Genomic DNA, 19,127 nt, shown 5'->3' on the forward strand with positions numbered 1-19,127 from the left:
TTTATCGGCCTTCAATCCCATCAATTTCCCTAACACAATTTCCCGCCTAATAAGGATATCCTTCAGTTCCTCCTTCTCACTAGACTCATTGTCCCCTAGTACATTCGGAAGATTATTTGTATCTTCCTTCGTGAAGACAGAACCGAAGTATTGGTTCAATTGGTCTGCCATTTCTTTGTTCCCCATTATAAATTCACCTGAATCAGACTGCAAAGGACCTACGTTTGTCTTTACTAATCTTTTTCTCTTCGCATATTTGTAGAAACTTTTGCAGTCAGTTTTTATGTTCCCTGCAAGCTTCCTCTCCTACTCTATTTTCCCCCTCCTAATTAAACCCTTAATCCTCCTCTGTTGAATTCTAAATTTCTCCCAGTCCTTCGTTTGCTGCTTTTTATAGCCAATTTATGTGCCTCTTCCTTGGCTTTAACACAATTTCCCTTGTTAGCCATGTTTGAGCCACCTTCCCAGTTTTATTTTTACTCCAGACAGGGATGTACAATTGCTGAAGTTCATCCATGTGATCTTTAAATGTTTGCCATTGCTTATCCACCGTCAACCCTTTAAGTATCCTTTGCCAGTCTATTCTAGCCAATTCACACCTCATACCGTCGAAGTTACCTTTCCTTAAGTTCAGGACCATAGTTTCCGAATTAACTTTGTCACTCTCCATCTTAATAAGGAATTCTACCATATTATGGTCACTCTTCCCCAAGGGGCCTCGCACAACAAGATTGCTAATTAGTCCCTTCTCATTACACATCACCCAGTCTAGGATGGCCTGCTCTCTAATTGGTTCCTCGATATATTGGTCCAGAAAACCATCCCTAATTTACTCCAGGAAATACTCCTCCACCGCATTGCTACCAGTTTGGTTAGCCCAATCAATATGTAGATTAAAGTCGCCCATGCTTACTGCTGTACCTGTATTGCACACATCCCTTATTTCTTGTTTGATGCTGTCCCCAACCTCACTACTACTATTTGGTGGTCTGTACACAACTCCCACTAGCGTTTTCTGCCCTTTGGAATTCCGCAGCTCCACCCATACCGATTCCACATCATCCAGGCTAATGTCCTTCCTTACAATTGCATTGTTTCCTCTTTAACCAGCAACGCCACCCCGCCTCCTTTTCCTTTCTGTCTATCCTTCCTAAATGCTGAATACCCTTGGATGTTGAGTTCCCAGCCTTGGGCCCCCTGGAGCCATGTCTCCGTGATGCCAATCACATCGCATCCGTTAACTGCTATCTGCGCAGTTAATTCATCCACCTTATTCCGAGTACTCCTCGCATTGAGGCACAGAGCCTTCAGGCTTGTCTTTTTAACACACTTTGCCCCTTTAGAATTTTTCTGTAATGTGGCCCTGTTTGTTTTTTGCCCTGGGTTTCTCTGCCCACCACTTTTACTATTCCCCTTTCTATCTATTGCTTCTGACTACATTTTATTTCCCTCTGTCTCCCTGCATAGGTTCCCATCCCCCTGCCATATTAATTTAACTCCTACCCAACAGCAAACACTCCCCCTAGGACATTGGTTCTGGTCCTGCCCAGGTGCAGACCGTCCGGTTTGTACTGGTCCCACCTCCCCCAGAACCGGTTCCCATGCCCCAGGAATTTGAATCCCTCCCTTCTGCACCACTCCTGAAGCCACGTATTCATCGGAGCTATCCTGCGATTCCTACTCTGACTAGCACGTGGCACTGGTAGCAATCTTGAGATTACTACTTCTGAGGTCCTACTTTTTAATTTAGCTCCTAGCTCCCTAAATTCGTCTCGTAGGACCTCATCCTGTTTTTAACCTATATTGTTGGTACCTATATGCATCACGACAACTGGCTGTTTACCCTTCCTTTTCAGAATGTCCTGCACCCGCTCCGAGACATCCTTGACCCTTGCACCAGGGAGGCAACATACCATCCTGGAGTCTCGGTTGCGGCCGCAGAAACGCCTATCTATTCCCCTTACAATTGAATCCCCTATCACTATCGCTCTCCCACTTTTTTTTCTGCCCTCCTGTGCAGCAGAGCCACCCATGGTGCCATGAACTTGGCTGCTGCTGCCTTCCCTTGATGAGTCATCCTCCCCCAACAGTACCCAAAACGGTAGGAAACACAGCAGCGAATCAACGCACAGCAAGCTCCCACAAACAGGAACGTGATAATTACCAGATAATTTGTTTTTGTTCAAAACAAAATGTAAGTATCCCGCTGAAGTAAATAAGAAAGCCTCCCAAACCACCGTCTAAAAAGGTATTGCAAAGCAGTTCTGCCATTGTCCTCCCAGCCAATGTCCCTGTTAATTTTCTTTTGGGTACACGGCCCCTTTAAGGGACTGCACGGTCCATTCACAATACAGCGCATGCATGGTTTTTACCATTGAACAGCCAGCTGCGCGGGAGGTCCAGAGCTCTGCGCAACCATGCAGCTTAAAGGGAACATTGCACCCAGCATTTCGCTGAGAGATGTATAACCCATCTCTAACTGCAAAAGTATTCCATCCATCTGCACCATTTTCATTGGAAACCCCTCTCTTTCAAACATCAATGAACTCCCTTTGTAGAGGATACTTTGAGGAAACACCGGCAAATCTGGCACCCTTTCCTTGACAATATACTGCATAATTGCAGTGCATACTACATGACTGATTCAATTTCCTGAAAAAGACTTGACAGAATCAATAAGATCCATACTCCCATCTATCACTGGGCACACTAGACCTCCACAGACAGAGGAGAACTCTAGAGCCCACCTTATAATGTTCCCATCTACCTAATGATAATTAGAAAAAGGCTGTCTCGAGGGGCACACAGCTGAGTGAGAGGAGGAAGTGAGTGCAAATTTAAAAAAAAAATCATTCCTGAGATGTGGGCATCGCTGGCAAGGCCAGTATTTAGTGCCCAGCCCTAATTGCCCTTGAGAAGTTAATGGTGAGCTGTCATTTCAGAGGGAAGTTAAGAGACAACCACATTATGGGTCTGGAGTCACATATTGGCCAGACCGGGTAAGGATGGCAGATTTTCTTCTCTAAAAGACATTAGTGAACCAGATGGGTTTTTACGACAATCCGGCAGTTTCATGGTCACCATTACTGACACTGGCTTTTCATTCCAGATTTATTTAATTAACTGAATTTAAAATCACCAGCACCATTAGTGTTGGGATTTGAACTCGCGTCTCTGGATAATTAGTCCAGACCTCTGGATTACTCATCATCATAGGCAGTCCCTCGAAACGAGGATGACTTGCTTCCATGCCGAAAGGGGATGTTTCAGTGAAGGACCTAATATTCTGGATCCAGACCTACATCCTGAAGGGTGGAAGATGCCTGTGCATGGATTTTTTTAACATGTGGTGGCTGTTGCACCCCAGCCACCACACGGACTTGACAGAGCTAGGTCTTGGTCCAGTGGCAAGGATTAACCAAGATGACTGGAGACCAGCTCTGCTGCATGGACCTAGTGCACACACATATCGCACCCAGTGTGGGCTGGCCCGTGCTGCCCCTGAGCCCTCACCTCTTCTGGGCCCCGATCTCATCCCTCTACGAACTCTTGCAGCTCCTTTGCCCCGACCTCGCCACTCCTGCTGTACCTGCCTGCACTGCAATCAGCCGTCGCCCTCTTGCAGCAGCACGTGCTGCTCCCTTCAGGGGTATGCCACCGCACGCTGCTCCCTCTAATGATCCAGGCCTGCTGATGGTCTTGCAGGCCGGGACCGCGCCAATTTCTGGGCCTGGCCACCGCATGCTGCTCCCTCTAATGGCCCGGTCTGCTGATGACATCCCAGAGTGTGTGCAGCATAAACAGATCAAAGATCAAAGCTCAAATCACCAGGCTCCCAATACAGAAAAGACACACGTTTAATAACCTACAACCCCCACCATTACAGTTAAACAGGGTCACAGATGCAGAGCCGTCAGTCAATTGCCATCACCGCGCTGAAAAGCCACCCTCCGCGATTCTCTCTCCAACTCCTCCCGCTGACTGCGGACTCACGTCTTTGGAGTATCAACGGGACATGGGACGCCACTCAGGCTGGGACGGAGGAGTTTGATGGGGATTCCCCTTTATCAGAAGTCTTCGCAGGATTGTAACCGCTCTCCTTCCCCGCTTTCTTTTTGTAGGTGACGACAGCCACAATGGCGAGAATGATGAGCAGCGCAGGACCAAGCACAACACCAACAATAATAGGGACCTGAGAAACAGGCTTCGTCACATAAAACATGATGACTTTTTCCACCTCAAAGGAGAACCTGCCCTGGTCCTCGGGGTCAAACTCCGTTCATCTGTTGATCTGATAGGCGCTGTTACGGTTGAGGAAGATCCCACTGGGCAGGGTCTCGTCGAGGAACTTCCCGTCTCTCCGCAGTCACCTCGATGGCTTGAGGGTAAAACCCGGTGACGACGCAGGACAGGCGTTTAGCATTGCCCGGAAGGGTAAAGGACACGGCGGGGGCAACGGCTCTCAGTTCTCTCTCTCCAGCCATCAGGTATTTCTTCAACCACTCGATGCAGATCTGCTCCAGGTGAATCTTGTACTGCTGCTGGCCCAGGGCCGTATCCTGGTCCCAGTTGCGGTTGGTGCTCTCCCCCCAGTATAGCGGGATGACCCCTGCCAAGTGCGCCGTGTCCAAGCTGATGAAATCATTGCCGTCCCAGCAGTACTGATGGAACCCGTCGGTGGTGCCGTCATCCCGCAGCTCACAGCCGTACATCGTCTGATAGGTGTGGATCACGGGGGTCTGGTTGGTCTGGGTTAGGAAGGTCTGACTATAGATCTTCATTCTCTGCTGCTGGCCCTGCGCGGTCTGTGTGATCTGTCATGTATTCAACCAGCATTGTAACCCATGTATAATCTGACCTAAGTTGTACACTGTGAGTACAATGACCACTAGGTGGGAGACACTCCTAACCTGGACCTTCAGGTACAAAAGGGGAAGCTCCACCCACCTTCATCACTTGAGTGCTAAGGAATAAAGGATAGGTCACAGACTGACCTCTCAAGCATGGGCCTCATGTGCATTTATACTGTATAGTAAGGACCTATCAATGGCGAAGAGAAACTGGGATATGACCCATGCGAGCATGGCCACTAGCAGAACAGACGAGAGGTACTGTGTTAATGGAATGGTTGGGACAGAGATTCAACATTGTTAAAGCAGCACACAGTTCTCCAGGCAGACAAGGGCAATCGGGCATGCCCCAGCATGTAGTTGAACCCATAGGGGGAGTTCGACAGAGACAATGGCAAGTTGAACGGCGATTCACGCCATTGCAAGGGACAATGTGGCCAGTAATGGGGCCATCAACACCTGTTAATGGCGCATTCAAGGACAGTCACGGGGCAGTCAGGGACGATTGACTGGCAAGGGACCTTTTGTTTCCAACAACAGCTCATGTTGGAGGCATGGAGGCACACATTCAGCCGGAGTTTGCAGAGATGAACAAAATACCTGCAGAAATTGCAGAAATGCACGCTGGGGGAAATCGCTGGAAGCTGAAGTTCAGCGAGTTCATGTGGAGCACGTATACAGTTCATACACCAGGACGCCACCGATAATGATGAAAGTGCTTCTCAATGGCATCTCGGTATCAATGGAGCTAGACACGGGGGCCAGCCAGTCCCTGATGGGTATCAAACAGTTTGAAATGTTGTGGGCGTCCAAGGCCAGGAGGCCAAAATTATCGCCGATTGACGCACAGCTACGGACTTACACAAAGCAGATCATTCCGGTGCTAGGCAGCGCCACTGTAGTCGTGACCCACAAAGATTCGGAGAACAGGTTGCCACTCTGGATTGTCCCAGGGGACGGTCCCACACTACTGGGGAGGAGTTGGCTTGCTGTCATGAACTGGAAATGGGGCGATGTCAATGCAATTTCCTCTGTGGAGTGAGTATCATGCTCACAGATCCTGGACAAATTTGACTCATTATTTCAACCCGGCATCAGCACTTTCATGGGGGCCAAGGTAGTGATTCACATAAACCCGGACGCAAGGCCAGAGCGGTGCCGTACGTGATGTTGGAAAAGATAGAATGCGAATTGGACCACCTGCTGAGGGAAGGCATCATCTCGCCAGTCGAATTCAGTGACTGGGCGAGCCCGATCGTGCCGGTGCTCAAGGCGGATGAGTTGGTCAGGATATGTGGTGATTACAAGGCCACCATCCAATCGGGTGTCACTCCAAGACCAGTACCCGCTACCGAGAGCGGAGGACCTCTTTGCGACGCTATCCGGTGGCAAACTTTTTTCAAAATTGGACCTGACCTCAGCTTACATGACCCAGGAGCTGGCGAGTGAGTCGAAGAAGCTGACCACCATCACGACACACAAGGGGTTGTCTGAGTACAACAGATGTCCGTTCGGGATTCGCTCGGCCGCCGCGATCTTCCAATGAAATATGGAAAGCCTCCAAGTCGATTCCAGGGACTGTGGTTTTTCAGCACGACATCCTCATCACGGGTTATGATACTGAAGAACACCTCCACAACCTGGAGGAGGTGCTACGCAGACTGGACCGGGTAGGGTTGCGACTGAAAAAGGCGAAGTGCGTCTTCCTAGCTCCAGAGGTAGAATTCCTGGGGATGAGGGTAGTAGCAGACGGGATCAGCCCTACTGCGTCCAAGACAGAAGCGATCCAGAGAGCACCCAGACCCCGTAACACGACGGAGCTGCGTTCGTTCCTGAGGCTCCTGAACTATTTTGGTAACTTTCTTCCTAAATTGAGCACGCTGCTAGAGCCGCTACACGTGCTCCTACGCAAAGGTCGCGAATGGGTCTGGGGAACTAGGAAAGGGCTTTTAATAGAGCACGCAATTTGTTATATTCCAACACTCTGTTAACACTATACGACCCATGTAAGAAACTTGTGTTAACATGCGATGCGTCGTCTTATGGTGTCGGGTGTGTGTTGCAGCATGTCAATGTCAAGGGTCAGTTACAGCCGGTAGCTTATGCCTCCAGGAGTCTGTCCCAGGCAGAAAGGGGTTACGGGATGGTAGAAAAGGAGGCGCTCGCATGTGTATATGCTGTAAAGAAAATGCACCAGTACCTGTTTGGCAGGAAATTTGAGCTGGAGACAGATCACAAACCCCTAACGTCCCTTTTGGCCGACAACAAGGTCATAAATTCAAATGCATCGGCCCGCATACAGAGGTGGGCACTCACGTTAGCTGCCTATGACTATACAATTCGGCACAGACCGGGCACCGAAAACTGCGCCAATGCACTCAGCAGGCTCCCACTAGCCACCACTGAAGGGGCTACCGAGCATGTTGCTGAGATGGTCATGGCTGTTGCAGCTTTCGGAAGCGAAGGCTCACCCATGACAGCCCATCAGATTAAAGTCTGGACAAATAGAGACCCGCTATTGTCTCTAGTCAAGAAATGTGTCCTGAATGGGGACTGGGCAGCCACGTACAGGCATGCCCTGAGGAATTTAAACCATTTCACAGGCGCAGGGATGAACTCTCGATTCAGGCCGATTGCCTACTGTGGGGAAACCGCGTAGTCATGTCCCAGATGGGCAGAGAGGTGTTCATCAGAGAACTCCACAATGAGCACCCGGGTATTGTCATGATGAAGGCAATTGCCAGGTCACACGTTTGGTGGCCAGGGATAGACGCAGATCTGGAACTTTGTGTTCACAGGTGCAACATGTGTGCCCAGCTGGGCAATGCGCCCAGGGAAGCCCCCCTTAGGCCCTGGCCATGGCCCGCCGAGCCTTGGTCACGCATCCATGTGGACTACGCAGGCCCTTTCATGGGGAAAATGTTTTTGGTTGTAGTAGACGCCTACTCCAAATGGATCGAGTGTGACATTTTAAATTCAAGCACATCCTCTGCCACGGTAGAAAGTCTACGGGCAATGTTCACCACCGACGGTCTACCAGACGTCTTGGTCAGCGACAATGGCCCGTGCTTCACAAGCACTGAATTCCAGAACTTCATGGCAGGCAATGGAATTAACCATGTCAGAACGGCACCGTTCAAGCCGGCCTCAAACGGCCAGGCAGAACGAGCAGTGCAGATAATCAAACAGGATGCTCAGAATCCAAGGGGGTTCCCTACAAAGACGCTTATCACGCCTCCTGTTGGCCTATGGATCCTGACCACACTCGCTCACAGGGGTTCCACCCGCAGAGCTGCTAATGAAAAGGATGCTCAAAACCAGGTTATCCCTTATATACCCCACCATGAAAGGAATTGTCGAGAGCAGGCGCCAGCCACAATATGACTACCATGACAGCGAGGGCGTGATGTATTGATGTAAATGATTTTGTTTTTGTCCTCAACTACGCTGCAGGGCCCAAATGGCTCGCAGGCACTGTGATTGCCAAAGAGGGAAATAGGATTCTGGTAGTTAAACTTACCAATGGACAAATCTGCCGCAAACATGTGGATCAAACAAAAAGGAAGTTCAGCAACCCCATAGAAGAAGCAGAGGAAGAACACGACGTAGAGTTCACTCCACTACAGGTGACCAAACACCGGAACCAAAGGGAGGAGAGCCCAATCACTGTGGGCAGTCCGGATAGGCCTGAGGCACCGCAAACAGTAGACACTCAGGCCAGAGCCCAACAACTGGAGCCCCAAGTCAGGCGCTCTACAAGGGAGCGTAAACCACCAGAGCGACTCAACCTGTGATCCCAATAAGACTTTGGGGGGGGGAGTTGGTGATGTCATGTATTCAACCAACATTGTAAACCATGTAGAATCTGACCTAAGTTGTACACTGTGAGAACAATGACCACTAGGTGGGAGACACTCCTAACCTGGACCTTCAGGTACAAAAGGGGAAGCTCCACGCACCTTCATCACTTGAGTGCTAAGGAATAAAGGGCAGGTCACAGACTGACCTTCTCTCAAGCATGGGCCTCGTGTGCATTTATACTGTATAGTAAGGACCTATCATGATCCATTCCCAGTACTCGGCGTCCTGGCTCTCCTCCATCCACCGCTGCCGCAGAATCGCCTCCTTCCGATCGCTGTCATAGTGAACAATCTGCGCATCGTTCACATAACCGACCACCACAAACTCCGGCCGTCCGGGATCGAGGTCACTGAGGTAAAGAAATACCGGAGAGAATGGGAGCCTGCAGTGATCCCTTCACACAGAAGGGCCAACACTATCAGTCCGATCACTGTTGCTTACCTCGACAGACTGGCAGAAGCAGTTAGTGCACAGTCCTTTTCCAAGCGAACATCTCTTCTCGGTCTGTGAGCTGTGCCTTGTATGGACCGTGTGACTCTTGAGGTCTGCGCTCGGGGTATTTTTGTTGTGCCACTACTGATTCGGTGTCGGTGTCTCTCAGTCCATGAGCAGGGCCCTGTGCTGATTCGGTGTCTCTCGGTCCACGAGCAGGGCTGTGTGCTGATTCTCTGCCCTGTACCCTGCGTTCTGGATTACTAGACAAGTAACATAATCACTATGCTACCGTTATCCTTAGTTACCTGAGGGCATATAATTAAACCAAAGGTCGAAATGCACAGAATTTTCTGGAGAATGTCGAATGAAGAAGAAGCTACATTAGCCACCTGATGGGATTCTTTATTCACTTTCTCCACACACTACAATCTCACACACTACAATCTCACACACTACAATCTCACACACTACAATCTTACACTCTACAATGTTACACTCTACAATCTCATCCATCCATCCCCATAGGTCCTTCAGGGGTATAGTTTTTTGATGGGGATTAGTGGTAACTTTCAGTTTGGCTTCAAAGCAAAATAAACTGGCACAATGCAAAGGTTCTGAGGCTTTAGAACGTTTGGAGAAGGAGATTACCTGTGGCAACATTTTCTGGTAAATGCTTAATACATGGATAGCCCCAAACCAATCAAGCTAAGCTTGGTGGGGGCATTTCTGTTGAAGAATGATGACCCTACCTGATAAGTAAACTATGGGACTGAAATTCGGCAAAATCGACTGGCAGCCGCGTTCCGGTCGATTGGCATTTTTGACGTTTTTTCGGCGGTGTGGACTTCTGCTGGAAGCCGCCAACTGCCGCTGCGGTATGGGGCTTGCGGCTGTACTGACGTCATCAGGGTGCGCGCCGCTGCTACGTGGCCACACCACAAATTCAGCTTTAAAAATGGAGCTTTTTGTTGGACAGTGCCCCCGCCAGCTTTTTGGGTCGGTACACTTTGCTGTGCTACTCGACACCGCTGGAGGAGGAGAAGGGAGGATTACCGTGATCGGGTTTTCTGGGTCACAGTTTTTTCTGTTGCTTTGTGTGCATTTGGTTAGCCTGCAGAGTCGCGTTCATCACTTTTGGGAGAGTTTTGAAGACTTTTAGCTCTCACTGATTAGTGGAGGCCTGTAGGCCTCATTGTGTGCTCCACAGAGGCCTGCTTGTCAGGGTCCAGCCTTCACACACATTGGGCTCAGTGTTGACAGGGGAACACCTTGTCCACCTTGTCAGACACAGGGCGGCACGCAGGAGAAGGCGGCACTGTCAGCAACGTGTAGAGTCGCAGCGGGCAAGGGCGGCAGCAGCCATGGCTGCCCAACATCCAGAAGGGCCTGCAAATGGGCGCAGACCTCCAGGAGGAAGATGGCATGAGGAAGGAGGGTCAGGTACGCTGACCTCCCCGCACTACATACTGCAGAGGCTCCCGAACATAAGGAGGAACAGGGAGAAGACAATCAGCCAGCTGTCATGGGAGGTGGCCAGCACAGACCTGGGAGAAGGAGGCTCTACCGACGACAGTTCTCCTTCATGGAGCTCAGTGATGAGCAATGCTTGCGAAGGTTCAGATTTAGAAAGGACGTACTGAGGGAGTTCCGCAATGTCCTGCGCCAAGATCTGGAGCCTCACAAGACTCAGGACCGCTCTGACCGTTGAGACCAAGGTCACCATAGCTCTGAACTTTTATGCTACAGGGTCTTTCTAGCCTGTGACTACAGACATATCCAACATCTCAATTCTCTGCCCATTGTTCCATTTGGCAGTTCACCGATGCTCTATATAGGACAAGAGTGGATTTATCTCCTTCCCGATGACCATGGAGAAGCAGGTAGAGCGGCAGACCGGATTTGTCCGGATTGCAGGGTGCAGGGTGCCATCGACTGCACACACGTTGGCCTGAGGGTGCCACAACACCATCCTGAGATCTTTATCAACCGGAAGGGATTCCATTCCCTTAATGTATGTGACCACCAGCGTAGGATCCTGGCAGTTGATGCCAGGTATCCAGGCAGCAGCCGCGATTCCTTCATCCTGCGCCAGACCAGTGTTTCTGCCCTCTTCACCGGCCCAAATCAGGATTGTGGATGGCTGCTTGGGGACAAGGGATATCCCCTGTCCTGGGGTTCCACAGTGGACTGCTGACTCCACTGTGGAACCCCAGGAAAGCGGCCAGGCATGCCTACAACGACGCTCATTAAAAAATTAAAAATATGCAGGATACATTGCAACATAATATTCTTAAACATTTAAAACTTTCAGTGCTGATCAAGCCAAACCATTTGATATTATGGAATTTTCTTCGAGAGCACCTTGCACATCAGAACAAACTTACACCACAAGACTAGTTACATAAATGAAACAAACCCCCACCAGGTGTATCATTGAGCACCGCATTGAGATCCTCAAACAGAGGTTCCGTTGTCTGGACCGGTCTGGTGGTGCCTGAACAGGTCTCCATATTCGTGATAGTCTGCTGCATGCTGTACAACCTGGCCCTCATGAGGGGCCAGCCACTGGAGGTCAAGCCAGCAGTTCCACCTGATAAGAAGGTGCAGGAGGAGGAGGAGGATCCCTGTCGCCACCCAGTCAGGAGGGGGCGTCGCCATCGTAACCCTGCAAGGGAGGTGCAGACACATCTCATTGCTGCTCGATTCACATAATCTCATCCCCACATGACCCTTCAGCTCCTATTTTCCATGGCCATCCCAATGAGTGCCTTCACACAGAATTGCCCATTCTCAAATGAAACACCTGCCCAGATATATGTGCAAAAAATAAAGATTTATGTCAAGATGCAAGTCAGTGCAAAAAGACAACTGAACAAAAAACAGAACCAGAAACTAACACAAAAACATCATTTTTTAGCCTTGTGATTCTCCTTATAACACCTATTACGCATGCCTATCCTACGACTACGTGTGTCTCCTGTGTGGCTGCCTCATGGGCCTGGGAAGGCTGCTGTGGTTCTTGTGTTGGATCAACAGATGTCCTTCTCAGATACCCTCGACCACCTTAGATCCTGGAAGGGCCGGGTGCAGACTGGTCAGCATCCTCCTAGGAGGATTCAGTGTGGCTTGGCTTGGGCGAAGCCATGCATGGAGGCACTGGCGGAGTGGTAGGTCTGGGGCCAGGAATGTTGTGATCCTGAGAGAGCACATCATCAGGATGCTGGTCCAAGGAGCCTGAGGCACTCACCGGGGGCGGCACATTACCACCACCACCAATCTGAGGGAGGTCAGGTTGGTGCTGTGGCGCAACACCGGAAGGTCCCCCATGGCCCGTGTTGGACCCAGTCGCGAACGCAACACTGAGGTGTCAGGTGGCATCGAGCTGAGACTACATGAGAGCAGCCAGAGTCGCAAAGCCACCAGACATGGCAGCAGTTTGATGCTCCATGGCCTGTTGCCCAGAGTGCATAAGAGCATTCTGAGCTTCCATCCTCTCCAATCTAACGTCGATGCACTCGTTCCCTCATGCCTGTGCTGAAATGGCAGTTGCCACGTCATCTGCATGTTGCGGCCTCACCGATGGATCTGCACGGTCACTCTGGGAGTCCACCATCGCCTGCACACTGGCAACGATGGGCTCCATGGTGCGCGCAGAGCTGTTGACTATGCGGGAGGCAGACTCCTCCACACTCCTCACCACTTCCGACAGCCTGTCTGGCACCCTTGTCAGTGCCCCTAATGTCTGGGAATGCATGGGCTCCACCCTTCTTTCGTAAGCCGCAATATTGATGGCATCATCTGAGTCCTCCTCGGTAGAACTCCGGTGCGGACTTCCCCGCCGGAGAGATGGCACCTGAGGTTGCCTGGCCCTGTCACCATGCTGCAGCCCGCTAGGCCCCTGTGCAACACCCAGTGCAGACCCCTGTACTAAGTCACTATATCAGACCGCGCGCTCCCAGTATCTGAGCTGGCGCGTGTGGGTGGAAGCAGTGAAGCGTTGGTGCCATTAGTGTCCTCCTCTTCCTCTTCCTCATCAGTCGCATCCCCAAACGATATAGTGCTTTCGGCACTGTCACCAGGGCTTGACCCCTCAATGTCATCACTGCTGCGACTTGAGATGTCTGCTGTGATGTGGAGAAGGGTCTCATGCAGGCCTCCAGCTGGTCTGCGAGGTCTCTCCTCACTCCCCACTGTGCTGGGTGTGCTGCCACTCGGTCTCTCATCTGCAAGCATGAATGGGAGAAGGGCTGCCATGCGGGAGAGGTGGAGCATTGTAAATAGCAGATTGCAAATAGCAGACTTCCAGAAGGAAAGGCACAGCTGGCACATTCAGGTAGAGAGCGCATTAAAGGACAGCCTCACTTACCCATGGTGCCTACATCGGGATCGCCAGTACCACAGGCTAAGGGGGGGCGTCTCATCTGCAAGCATAAATGGGAGAAGGGCTGCCGTGAGGGGAAGTGGGGAATTATTGCATGGAGGCTGCAACTAGCAGACTTCCAGAAGGAAGGGCACAGTAGGCGCTGGCGCATTCAAGGAGAAAGCGCATTAAAGGAGGGCCTTCACTTATCCACATCACTGTCAGCAGTAAGTACCCTGGCCCACGGGGAAGGTACCATGTCCGTCCACGAGCGCTTCAACCCTCTCCTCCAAGGGTGTGAGGACCTGGATGCCTGCCTTACCACCACCAATCCTCCTTTGCTCCATTCTATTGTGAGCCAGTTTGGCCTGCAAAACAAAGAATGGTTGTTGAGTACCACTGTGATGACACATCAGAAATGAGTGCACAAGTGTATGTCCCTGACATGCAGCTGTAGGTGTGAGATGAAAGGGAGCCTCCATTGCGAGAACACGCACACACATATATATCTATATTATATAATATAATATATATAGAGGCGTCAACAATGAAATGCTGCTTCAGTGACTAAACAGTGAGGATGGGAAATAAGAGAATGTTGAAGGAGGGGCTCGTAGATGCAAGGTCAGCAGTTGGTGGAACAGGTATTCACTTTCATAACACGGATGATATCATTCAAGCGTTTTCTGCACTGCGCCAGAGTCCTGTTATGAATGGAGGTGCCTGAAACCTCCCCTGCAATCTCATTCCATGCATTGCTTAAGACCTCACGAGTTGGTCTCCCCACGTCGGGATAAATCAGTCTCCTCCTGCCCTCGACACCCTGCATGAGGGTCTCCAGCTCTGCGTCAGTAAAGCAGCTTGCCCTCCTTGGTCCACGAGCACCAGCCATCCTGCAACTCAATTCCTTCCCTCCTCAGGGCCCAGCTGCAAACCTTGGCCTTTAAGAAGGCCAGGGAGCAGCTGGCTTGTTATCTCCACATTAGCACAATGCTGAATTTCTCTGTGGTAATCCCGCTTAAATCAAGACACCCACACTGCTGTAAACTAGCGATTACAGCCGCTCCTTAGCGCAGGATGGCATTTTTTTTCTTGCTGAATTTGGATCAGGTGCCCGCCGCAAAAATTTCAGCGGTGATGGCTCGAAAAAGTCAGGAGGTGCGCCAGCTTCCTGACGGACCTGAATTTTGGCCCCCCCTATGTTCACCACCTAAAATTTGTTTATGCATGCCAAAAGTAGCATCAAATAAGCTCCCTTAATGTCTCAGCAACTTTATTCAATAGATATCTGAGCCACACTGATGAGGAAGAACCCTCAGTCTGTGCTCCTAGCTGATCTCCATCGGGGTGCTGGTAGGGTGCTACAAGTTGAGTCTTTCCATCAGAGAGGGGATAAAGCAGCCAGGTTGCCTACTGCTGATCACTATCCAGTGACCCCTGCTGGAAACTCTGTGTATGGAAGGCAAGTAAGAATAGGATCAGACTGTGACAGCCCCTGCAGCCAAATGGTCTGTCAACAGGCTCCTAACTTGGCCTCACCCACTTGGCAAGGTACTGGAGGATTCTGGCACCCATGGGGTAAGGAGAAAAGGGGAGAGAATTGATGAGAAACAAAAAAAGCTAAGCACTTTTGCAAAACATTGTGCTATTGAATCTGTGTAGGATGCACCAGAAGTGCACCAGAATTATGCAAAATTATTAAAGAATTTGTGTTCTTGTAAGTTACATAGCAACAAATGAAAATTTACATATAATGAACTGAATAACACCCCTAGTTTGACAAATGTGATGGTCATCACTCGATAAAGGAACATTTGTATTTGCACATCTTGGTTATATTCTCTAACTCTAAACATATAATCAATATTGAATTTGCATATATGGACGGCAGGTCAGTTGGCATCTGAAAGAAAAGTTCATATTTTGGATAGGATCCTTCATTATGGACAGTGTTGATGTAGGATCCTATCCTAAACATCAGATGTTTATTGATCCAGTGTGATATGTGCCCTTCCAATGTATCAGTTCGATCATAATCATAAATCTTGAACTGAAAGCTGATCATTTTTGCAAATTCACCATTGTGGCAGAGATTCTGTTTTCCATTTACCTACTTTGCACACTATGGGCCCAAGTTTCCCCAGGAGTTGCTCCTTTTTTTTGGAGCAACTTGATTTTTCCGGACTATCTTTTTAGTTGCAATTCTAGCCATTTAATTTGCAGCAATGTAAGTGAGTTAGTTAGGTTATTTTTTAGTTCAGTTTTTTTTTCAAAAGGGGGCGTTCCCAGCCACTTACCCCTGTTTTAAGCGTTTGGCCAGCAAATAGTTGCTCCAAACTAACTTAGGCCAGCGTATGTTGCCACTTCTGTCCGCATAGAAAAACTTTACCTAGAGTTTTCAGCGCTGGGAACTGGCTCCGCCCCCAATCCATTGGGCCACACTACGCCACCACCGAGGAGAGGCTGGGGAGTGGCCAGAATACCGACGTCTTTTTTCAGCGCGTTTGGAGGCGGACAAAAACGGCGCACCTCGAGTGACGGTGCCAGAAAAACAGCTCAGGGAAACTCTAGCCCATGAGAGTATACTGAAGGATAAAAGATGATAGAATGTGTGTGTTGGATTCAGATATTTTCAGCACCTCATTGAATGCAATTTAAAATTCACACATCTGCTCTCCTCAGGCATTCATTTTTACTTTATTGTAACTTATTGTTCTGATTGCGTGTGTCATCTTGCATTTTTTTACAGTGCCTGATGCATCTGTCAAACTAAAATAACAAATGTCACTTTTTAATGCCTATAAGACATGGTGCATGAAGAAAAGCACCAAGTGATAGTACACCTGCCAACCCTCCAGGATATTACTGGTCTCTCAAAATTATTTTTCCTCTTCATCCCAACAATTGTCCAGAATTGAATAACATACTGAAGCAAAATCAAATCTGAAAGGAAAAGGCTTCTTCCTGTTGAACTTAGCATAAGATCTGAAAAGAAATGGTTTATTCATGAATGCTTGTTTATGTGTTGGGGCTATTTTCACTATTCCAGTGCTAATGTCTAACTTTCTCCATGACTGCTTTATATTGAAGTCTTTGCTTTTGACAGAGTCACAGGTTGTTGTCCTTGTTCCTCTGTTTCTTATCAATTCCCTTCCCCTTTCCAATCTGCTAATTTGGTTTTAGTCCTGTACAGTAATTCTTCTGATGCCTTAGCAAATTTATCCTGAGTAAATGAATCATATAAACCAGGAAGTCCCAGGTTTGATCTCTATCCTGTGTTGACTGATCTCAGCCATGGTGAAGTCAGGGTGTGACAGTTGGCCTCATCACCTCCTTAAGAGCAAGGACGAGAAAATTATCCGGGGTTTCCTCTCCTGATTGTTCCCCAGTGATCCCTGCGAGAAGTGCACATGTCGACACAGATCTGAATAGGACTATGCTTGACCCAGATGGCCCCTGTCGCAAAACTGTATCCCAGCAGGATATCGATGCTTTCAGGGGCTGGAGGAGCAAATTGCAAAAAGAGAATATTTAGAGGCATTACATGATTGAATAATGTTATGTTTTACTGTACAGATCCATTTCAAAATTCTGTACCAAAAGGGTGAGCTGTTTGTAAAGTGTCTTCTGGAATTCATGGAGGTGCAACATGTTCCGATGAAGAGTAATAACGGAATTGTTCTTTGAGAACAAAGAATTTGTAGAAAGCAGTGGAGCTATAATCTCTGTGCTGATAGAAGCAGGCATTTAGGAGATGAAGATGAAAATATTGGTGTTATCTCGTTAAAGAATTTCTAAATTCTTGCATTAGTTGTTTCTGGTCAGGCATAGTCATGACATAAATCTTTGAAGTGAAAATCTTGATCCGAGATATTATAGAGATAGTGTTGCAGAACTTAGCTGTTGGATGACATAAGTCCACTTCCGAAATAGAGAGGTCTTCTGGTATGCACAAGTTCACGAGTTATGATGCAATTCTTCATTGGCGTTATATGATATAATCATTCACCAAATGTGCTTTTTACTCAAATATTTTAAATCAGTGAAACAGATGTAGATCCATGAAGTGATTTGCTATTGGGCTGCATCGTGATAACATCACCTTGCAATGTAGTTACTGTGAGCTAATATTCTCCCAAAATTGGGAAAAAGGTTGATGAGCTTCTTAATCACAGCACATTAATGGGGAAAAAAAATCACTGCTTGACAATCTTAGTCCCATTTAGGTGATCTGTAAAAGAAGGACCAGGTCCAAACTGCAGGGTGTGAAAAAAAAAGAGCAATTTTAATGTAAGAATGTGACAGATTAACTTAGGAGAGACATTTTTTAAAGTATTGTGATTAGGCTTTTTGCTTTTTTTTAAACATTGAGTTCTGTGTCTGAGTGGATGGATTGATGCACTAACTTCCACAAATATCCATCACTTGGTATTAAGTAATATGGCCCATGGAAGGTCACAGGTTTAATCCCTACCTAGTTTGTGCTGTTTGATCTCAGACAGGGTAATAGTAAGGGTGTTCCTACTGACCTTAATGAGCTCACTTAACTTCTGGTGGTGAAGTCAATGGAAGAGAAAATTGGGCAAGGTATATAACCACCGATCTACCACCGCCCGTATTCCACCACCACCAAAAGTTAAAATCAGCCTTTAAGCTTCTTTGAACCTGAGGGGGGGGAAAAATCAGATCAGATTCCCAATCTTAATTGCTGTCAAGTGATTCCTCTAGAACGTGCACATGTATGAATCTTAGGGCAGCATCAGCCTTGGCTGAGAGCCAGCCAACACTCATCATCTAGCCTTACACTTAAAGAACTTCCACTTGGGCACTGTTGTCAGTGGCCATGAAACTGTATCCCATCATAGAAACATAGAATTCTACAGCGCAGAAGGAGGCCATTTCATCCCTTCGTGTCTGCGCCGGCCGACAAAGAGCCACTCGGCCCTCGATCAGCAGCCCTGAAGGTTACATATAAACCTATGAATAATGAACAATGGCGGAAAGGTAAAGAGCATCCGGCCCAACCAGTCCACCCCATGCAACTGCGACACCCCAGCACCGTAACATTCTGCACTCCATCCCAACTGGAGCCTTGTGATCTCCTGGGAGAGGCAAAAAACCCAGGCCAATTGGGGGAAAAAAATCTGGGAAAATTCATCTCCGACCCATCCAGGCGATCGAAACTAGTCCAGGAGATCACCCTGGCCATATTCGATTCCCTGCAGTACTTACCATTATATCTGCGCCAGCCAACAAAAGGTTATCCAGTCTAATCCCACTTATCAGCTCTAGGTCCGTAACCCTACAGGTTACGGCACTTCAAGTGCCCATCCAAGCACCTTTTAAAAGTGGTAAGGGTTTCTGCATCCACCACCCTTCCAGGCAGTGAGTTGCAGACCCCCACAATCCTCTGTATGAAGAAGCCTCCCCTCAAATCCCCTCTGAACCTTCCACCAACCACCTTAAAACTATGCCCCTCATAATTGACCCCTCCACAAGGAAAATAGGCCCTTGCTATCCTCTATATCCAGGCCCCTCACAATTTTATACACCTCAACGAGGTCTCCTCTCAGCCTCCTCTGTTCCAATGCGAACAACCGCAACCTATCCAATCTGTTCTC

General features: G+C 48.7%; 1 protein-coding gene and 1 pseudogene across 2 annotated transcripts in view; one reads left to right on the top strand and one right to left on the bottom strand.

The window, feature by feature from the left end:
• Window positions 1-19,127, top strand: part of afg2a (AFG2 AAA ATPase homolog A) — a 594,246-nt gene that overhangs the window by 317,523 nt on the left and 257,596 nt on the right. The window lies entirely within an intron of this gene.
• The window catches only part of LOC139228211 (RLA class I histocompatibility antigen, alpha chain 11/11-like), a 127,140-nt pseudogene continuing 112,040 nt past the window's right edge, over window positions 4,028-19,127 (bottom strand).

This window comes from Pristiophorus japonicus, chromosome 2 (genome assembly GCF_044704955.1).
Source record: "Pristiophorus japonicus isolate sPriJap1 chromosome 2, sPriJap1.hap1, whole genome shotgun sequence".
NCBI lineage: Eukaryota > Metazoa > Chordata > Chondrichthyes > Pristiophoridae > Pristiophorus > Pristiophorus japonicus.